Source organism: Chionomys nivalis, chromosome 13 (assembly GCF_950005125.1).
Source record: "Chionomys nivalis chromosome 13, mChiNiv1.1, whole genome shotgun sequence".
NCBI classification, from domain to species: Eukaryota; Metazoa; Chordata; class Mammalia; order Rodentia; family Cricetidae; genus Chionomys; species Chionomys nivalis.
Window position 1 is genome coordinate 64311684 of NC_080098.1, and position 8635 is coordinate 64320318.

Sequence of the window (8635 nt, forward strand, 5' to 3'; positions counted from 1 at the left end):
GTGGGTAAAGCAATTTGCCATGCAATCTGGCAACGTGATTTCAGTCTCTGCCTGTAGATTGTGACACCTTGAGGGGTCACAGAGCCCTTTCACAGGGTCACCTAAGACCATTGGAAACAAATATTTATATTACAATTCAGAACAGTAGCAAACTTACAGTTATAAAGTAGCAAGGAAAATAATTTAAGGTTGGGGGTCACCACAACATGAGGAACTGTAGTAAAGGGCTGCAGCATTAGGAAGGGTGTGGACCACTGCTCTAGGACCTACATAAATGTAAGAGGAGAGAATCAACTGCACAAAGTTGTCCTTTAACCTCCATTTGGTCCAGTAACACACTAATAAAGTTTTAGGGCCTGGAGAGATGGCTTAGCAGTTTAGAGCACGTGTTGCTCTTGCCGAGGACCCAAGTGTGCTTGTCAGCACCCACATGGTAACTCATACCCATCCTAACTCCAGTTCCCAAGGAATCCAACACCCTCTTTATCTTCCACACGTATGAGGCAGGCAGATGGTGCACAGAGATAAATGAAGGTAAAACATGTCCGTAAACCTAAAAAAAATTAAATGTTAAAACATGTCTATGACACATACGGCAAGATTTGTGTAGACCCAGTCCTTAGGCAAACCAGGCAGTGCCTTGAAAATAGTAAGCCCTCGATTATAAATTGATTTGCCACCAAGAAAACTGTCTTTAAAAACTATCCTGTTGTAATTTGATCCATTTGCCTTTTTTCCTTTTCTAATTTAGCACCACAAATTATACCAAAAGCCCAATGCCTGCTTTTGTTACAAAGGGTCTCCATAAAGATGCATGAGCATCTCTGCATGTGGGAACACTGCACACCGTTCCCATCACTTAGGAGACGAGAAGCTGCCGGGGCAAGTAGTTCAATGACTTAATCCATTGAATCAATGCTTATTAAGCATGGTGTGTGTGTGTGTGTGTGCACATGCCATGTGTATGTATACACTTCCAGGGTCAAGTTTATTATTGACAATGATTGCAGCATTAACCACTGAAACATGCTTAAGATTTTGAGGTAAGCCGGGCGTTGGTGGCGCACGCCTTTAATCCCAGCACTCGGGAGGCAGAGGCAGGTGAATCTCTGTGAATTCAAGTCCAGCCTGGTCTACAAGAGCTAGTTCCAGGACAGGCTCCAAAACCACAGAGAAACCCTGTCTCGAAAAACCAAAAAAAAAAAAAAAAAAAAAAAAAAGATTTTGAGGTAAAACCTGGATTTCTCATAATAAGGAAACCTGTCGCTCTCTACGAATGACATGGTAACAGATGAAAGGGAAGAAATGAGCTGAGAAGACAAAACAGAAAAATCTCATTAGAGGCTTAAAAAAATACATGAACTCAGAACAAAACAGCAAAGAAGATGGCCCTTTTCAAAGCTAAGTGCTGGCAATATTCCTCTATGCTAGCCCAAGCCTAGAACAACACATTTTCCATATGTTTGGTATTTAATAATATACAAGAAAAATACTCACTTGTTATAGAAGGCCTACTTTATGTAAAAAGCTAGAAACGTGTGTTCTCAATATACTCCCAAATGAAACCCGACTTCCTGCACACTTGGACTACAGTGCGGACAGAGAGGCCACGCAGTTTAAGTGCAGCACTGTGTTGTTGATACAGTCTATCCCATTTCAGTCTGGACACAGCCTCAAATTAGGGCATGTCAGGTTTTAGTTTTTGGTTTTGGTTCTTTGAGACAGAGTTTCTCTGAGTAGCATTGACTGTCCTGGAACTAGCTCTGTAGACCAGGCTGGCCTGGAACTCAGAGAAACACCTGCCACCACCTCCCAAGTGCTGGAATTAAAGGTATGCGCCATCACCACCTGACTTTTTTTTCTTAAAATAAGTAATTGGGGCTGGAGAGATGGCTCAGTGGTTAAAAGGGCTGGCTGCTCTTCTAGAGGACCTGGGTTCAAATCCCAGAACCCACATGGCAGCTCACAACTATCTGTAACTCCAGTTCCATGGGATCCAACACCCTCACATGGAAAAATATGCACATAAAAATAAATAAAATAAGCCAAGGGGCAGTGGCTCACCCTTTAATCTGAGCACTCGAGAGGCAGATCTCTGAGTTTATAGACGAGACCAGCTTGGTCTATATAGTGAGTTCCAGGACAGCCAGAGCTGTTTAACAGAGAAACCCTGTCTTTTAAAAACATAAATGAATGAATGAATGAATGAATGAATAAATAAATAAATAAATAAATAAAATAATCTTGATGCTTACTTAAATTTACTGCAGGCTTGTAATGGGGTCTGCTCTTTTTTTTTTTTTTTTTTTTTTTTTTTTTTTTTTTTTTTTTTTTTTTTTTTTGGTTTTTCGAGATAGGGTTTCTCTGTGGCTTTGGAGCCTGTCCTGGAACTAGCTCTTGTAGACCAGGCTGGTCTCGAACTCACAGAGATCCGCCTACCTCTGCCTCCCAAGTGCTGGGATTAAAGGCGTGCGCCACCACCGCCCGGCTGGGGTCTGCTCTTTTTTCTTTTTGGGTTTTTTTGGTGGTGGTGGTGGTGGTGGTGGTGGTGTTTTTTTTGTTTTTGTTTTTGTTTTTTTGAGACAGGGTTTCCCTATAGTTTTAGAGACTGTCCTGGAACTAGCTCTTGTAGACCAGGCTTGGCCTCAAACTCACAGAAATTTGCCTGCCTCTGCCTCCCGAGTGCTGGGATTAAAGGTGTACACCACCACCGCCCGGCTGCGGTCTGCTCTTTTAAACCGAGTGCTGTGTGTGAGGTTTCTTCAACTTTTGACATCTCCACGGGGTTAACGCCTGTGTTTTTGTGCTAGGAAATTGGAGCCCCCCCGCCCCACTTGAGCAATCCACACTGGTACACAATACAAATGGCTCTTGGGGTAAGAGTTCTTTGATGCATTGCTCCAGAACCCCCTTTTCTTCATCCGTGCCTTTACTGGTCTCTCTGTCATTTTCTGAACAATTTAGCATCATTGACAGTTTGGGCTGTTTCTTTTACAGCTGATCAAGGAGCTGTTTCCATGGCTCAGTCTCACCAGTGTTGATAGATATAAACAACTTCTCTCAGGTGTCAAACCTGTTGGGATAGCTAGTTTCAGCAATAAGCAATTAAGGTTATTCAAACCAGTTTTTATAGTTTCATTAAGCTTTGGATTTCTGCTATTCCTGCCTCTGCTGAGACATGCATCACCACACCTGGCTTAGCAATAATTCCTTAAATTCTGTTTATTTTATGTGAATGAGTGTTTTGTCTACATGCATCATGCACTGTGTGTACTGTGCCCTCGGGGGGTCAGAAGAGAGCACTGGATCCTTTAGGAACTGGACTTACAAACTGTTGTGAGCCTCCAGGTGGGTGCTGGGTACCAAACCCAGGTCCTCTGGAAGGAGCAGAATTGTTCTTAACTGCTGCACTGTCTCTTCAGCCTCCACAAGTTTTTTACTGTGTGTTGTTTTACTGATTGAGCTGCTGACTTCCACTCTGTATTTTCTTGAGTACTATTAAGTGGTTTCCAGCCATTTTCACACTTTTCCGCCCAAGTGCAGAATCTCTCCATCCAACTATTGGTTAACTGACAAATTTTCTGTGGATGGGTCTCCACGCTGTCTTCAAGTCTTCATCCAAGTTTCCACAAAGCTCTTGTGATTTCACTAAGGAAGAAACCATATTTTCTTAGGGTTCATGTAGATTGTTATACAACACACTATGAAAACTTAAAAAACAAACAAACAAAAACTTCCTATCTTTTCCTGCCTTCAACCATCGTCAATGAAGCCCTGAAACTGTGCTGCAGTTGTCTGTTGGGCTTCACTACGGACGCCACACCAGGGGGTGAGACAGCCTTCAGGGAGCCAGGACAGTCAGTCACAATCTGCTCACCCATTTCTGCACAACAGCGGGCTTACTTTGTGTAGCCATCGATTGCTCTTCTCCCAGCGCGTGAGAAACCTGAGACACACTAGCTGCCACATTTTCTTGCTGGTGACATCATGAAGTTTCTCCCACGTTCTTTCCAATGCTAAAAAGACCTATTCCTCTCTAATAAGTTGTCAGTTTATTTCTTTCTTGTGAATGTTTCTGAGTGGCCTCAAGTCCACGTGCCTTATTTGCAGCTCAGATTTCCACGGGTGAAGTTCACTTTTGTCATCCACAGATAACTCTGTAACCCTACTGAGCCCTCCTCAAGGACACTGATTCTTTTTTTCAACCAGTTCAACTATTTATTTTCTGAACGGTTAATTTTCCGTTCATGGCTCTCTAAGATTTTCTTCAGAGATGCACACTCCATGTCCCTCATGGGCTGTAGCGAGAGCTCGCGTCACACACTCCATCGCTTCTGTGTGGTCCTCATGGGTTCTGTGGCGGGTTTCTGACCATCTCCAGGCTTACCCAGTATGCTCTTTGCTCTGAGCACATTCTCATGCACTCAGGGATGAGAATGAGAGCTGCAGGGGAAGCTGTTACGGAGATGTTCTCTACCATCCCCAAGAGAACTCCACAGGATTCTAGTTAGTTGGGATTCTCAATAAGGAATGTGAGGTATTATTTCCACAAGAGCAGTAGTAACTCTTCCTAAAGTCAACAGGGACTGATTGATACTTACAGCATCCTGAATGCTTTTCTCAGCAGCTCCAGGATGGCCAAATTTTCTTTTCCTGCGAGATTAGCCCAATGCAGCTTTCCAATTTTAACGAGCTGTTCTCCGCCAGCTGTAGTACCTTTCCATGTGTACTCTAACAGAGCAGCTAGAGTAAGCATTCTTCAAGGTCGCCCCAGTCGTCCTCTTACTGTTCCCTTCTCCAATATTTTGTAGAATTCACCTTTGTTGTGCACTGTAATTCCCAATAAACCTTTGATTATCACTCCCTTTTATTACAGGATCATCAGGCAAAGCAGTCTCTCAGAAGAAGATGGACTAAGAATATCAAAAGTCTTCATTATAGAGATCCAAAAGAGACACTGGCTGCAGATTCAGTACCATTATCAGTAAAGTTCTTAAAAATTAGATGAATTTGTGAAACTATCCCAGCCAAACCATTATCCCAGCTAAGAGGTCATTTTCCTCCCAGGTGACCTTTCATTTTCTGTTGTAAAAGTTTTTCCAGTGCCAGTCTGTAAAATGCTCCAATTATAGCCCATAATAACTTCATCTAGAATGGACAAACATCATTTCGGTAGACGTCAATTTGCTCAGTAGATATTCCAAACATCATACCAAAAGTCAATGTTTTCCTGGAGTTCTTGTGAGTCCTACAGTTGATACACTAAGTTCTTTCTGTGCGTGATCACATCCTACTCCTTATGGTGGTTAGCTTTCCTCCCTTCCAGATCACATGATCTGTGTCTCACCAACACCTGGATGTTCTTGCCCTACTCATCTTTCTTCCTCGAGAGCGTTCTTCCTGGGGTGTTGTCTTAGGCTTACTATTGCTAATGATGAAACACCATGATCAAAAGCAAACTGGGGAGGTATAACAGAAATTCTAATTGGTCTTAATAATAAAAACCTAGAGTCAGATATTAGGGGGTGAAAACAGAGATCAGAGAAGCAGTGAAGTCAGCCACTAGAGAGACCTTTTACCTCTACCGAATCCTCAGACTGAAAGGGCGATCCTGTCTCTACAAATCCTCAGACTGCATTCCCATACTGCATCTCAGGCTGCATTCGGGCTCCCGTCTCCTCCTGCCTTATAGTTCTCTCTGCCCAGCCATATCACCCCTGTCTCCATTTCCCTAGTATTGGGATTAAAGGCATGTGATCCCAAGTGTGTGAGCTCTGTTTCTCTTTTAGACTGATTCAATCTTGTGTAGCCCAGGGTGGCTGAACTAACGGAGACCAATCTGCCTCTATCTCCTGAGTGCTGGGATTATAGGTGTGGCCACCACTGCCCGGCCTCTAGTGGTTTAGCTCTGCACGCTGATCTTCAGGCAGCTTTATTTGTTAGATTTCAAACAAAATATCACTACAGGGAGGAAAGGGTTTGCCTGGCATACACTTCCACGTCATAGTCTATCATTGAAAGAAGTCAGGACAGGAAATCAAGCAGGTCTGGAACCTGGAAGGGTGCTGCTTACTGGATTGCCCATCGTGGTTTCTTACAGCCCCCAGGCCCACCTGCCCATGGGTGTCCCTACCCACCATGCCGAGCCCTCCAACATCAGTCGGTCATCAAGCATCTTCTCAACTGAGGCTCCTTCCTCTCATCTTACGTTAAGTTGACATAAAAGTATCCAGTACAGACATACTGACAGTCCTGCCCAAATCTGCTGGCCTAGAGATGATTCTGACACTGGGGGGTAGGGGGTCTTGGCACCACGTCTTTCTCCCAACTAAAGGCTTGCAACTCAGCACCCATTCCCCCATCACACAGGCCTCTGACTATGGCCACCAACCTGCACCAACTGGAGAAAGTGAACCTCCAGACTCATCTCTGCCCAGAAACCAATAATAGAGCATTCAGATTTTTAAAACGCTGCACTGTAACATTTTCTTTCATACTCTCCAGTCCACTAAAGGGAAAATAGGCCCGTATAAAACTTGCATTAATTAGTACAATAATTCATCTATTTAGTAGATACTCTAAAGTGTTTGGAAAGGAATTAGTTCCTACCTTAGGAAGCGTATGAAATAGATTTTTAAAAGATTTTATTTCAACAAATTAATTTTAAATCGAATCCTTTCACTCCCAGCCATGATAAGGCACTGAATCCCCCACCCACCTGATGCACTTAAAATAACAGACAAGAGTTGAGGAAATGATAGCTGGTAAAGCCCTTGCAGTAAGCATGAGGACCAGAATTCAGATCCCCCCCCCCCCCCGCACCTCAAAAACACCAGGCAGGTGTGGTAGCCTGCCTATAAAAAGGAAGGCAAACAAAATCCCCAGGGCAAGCTGGTAAGCTAGACTAGCCAAATAGGTCAGGCCCTGCCACAATATATAATATGGAGGGTAATAGAGGACATGTGACACCAACCTCTGACCTCTGCATGTATGCATATACACGCACTCACATTCATTCACCATGTGTGCCTATGCACAGGCACACACACTTCCCAAAATATAAATATGAAGAAACAAAATAGCATACAGAATATATTAGACATTCAAGTATCAGGCATGAAGAATGCCTGGAAAAGCCAGTCACACATTAATGTGTACAAATAAATATATAAAATGTGCATGCACACATGTGCATGCCAAACACATGAAAATTAATGTAGTTTTTAGACAGGATTTCATGTATGCCAGGCTGCCTTTGAACTCAACGTGCAGCTTGAACTTGAACTATTTTTTTTGTTGTTGTTGTTGTTTGTTTGTTTGTTTTTCGAGGCAGGGTTTCTCTGTGTAATAGCCCTAGCTGTCCTGGAACTAGCTTTGTAAAACAGGCTGGCCTCGAACTCACAGAGATCTGCCTGCCTCTGCCTCTGGAATACTGGGATTAAAGGCACGTCCCACCACCTTGACCAGGCTGACCTTGAACTTCTGATTTTCCTGCCTCTGCTTCTTTTCTTTTTTTTTCACTTTATGCACATGGATCTTTGGTTTACATATATGTCTGTGTCTATTAGCACTTGCATGCCCAGTGCCTGCAGGGGCCAGAAGTGAAGTTAAAGACAGGTGTAAGCCGCCATGTAAGGACTTGGGATCAGACCCAGGTCCTCTGGAAAAGCAGACAGTGCTTTGACCAGCAGAGTCATCTCTGGAGGTCTGAGTAAGAATGACCCCCATCGGCTCACATCAGGCAGTGGCACTATTTGGGAAGGATTAAGAGGTGTTGCCTTTTTGGAGGAAGGGTGCCACTGGGGGTGGGCTTTGAGCTTTCAAAAACCCATGCCAATTCCAGAGTCTCTCTTGACTCATCAGGGTGTAGCTCTCAGCTACTTCTCTGGTATGCTTGCCTGTCCCTCTGTTCACCCCCAAGATGATAATGGACTAAACCTCTGAAACAGTAAGCCAGCCCCGGTGAAATGCTTTCCTTTATAAGAGTTGCTGTTGCTGGGCGGTGGTGGCGCATGCCTTTAATTCCAGCACTTGGGAGGCAGAGGCAGGCAGATCTCTGTGAGTTCGAGACCAGCCTGGTCTACAAGAGCTAGTTCCAGGACAGGCTCCAAAACCACAGAGAAACCCTGTCTCAAAAAAAAAAAAAAAAGAGTTGCTGTGGTCACGGTGTCCCTTCACAGCAGTGTGACAGTGCCTAAGACACCATCTTTCTAACCCCTGACTCCTGTTTTGAAGTTCTGGGATTTACAGGTGTAAACACCAGTTTAAGCGGTGCTGAGGATTGAGCCCAAGGCTTTATAGATGTGAGGAAAGCACTGAAGCCAGAAGTTGCCTTAGTTACTGTTCCATTGCTATGAGGAGACACTTAACTTGATGGTTGCACACTGAAAAGCCACCAAGGCCGGGTAGCAGCAGCACACACTTTAACCCTAGCACTTGGGAGGCAGAGGCAGGCAGGTCTGTTTGAGGCCAGCCTGGTCTACTGAGCGAGTTTCAGAAGAGCACCCAGGCCTCACAGAGAAACCCTGTCTCAGGGTGTGTGTGGCAGGGGTGGGGGAGGACTACCTGGAGGACTAACAACTATGTAACCATGGTTCCGAGAAGAGGGAGGCTTCATGAAATATACACAGTGGAA

General features: G+C 44.2%; 1 pseudogene; it reads right to left on the reverse strand.

Annotated features, from left to right (window-relative positions):
* Nucleotides 1-3324: 3324 nt before the first annotated feature.
* Nucleotides 3325-6140, reverse strand: LOC130885542 (kinesin-like protein KIF11; annotated as a pseudogene).
* Between the last annotated feature and the right edge of the window lie 2495 nt (nucleotides 6141-8635).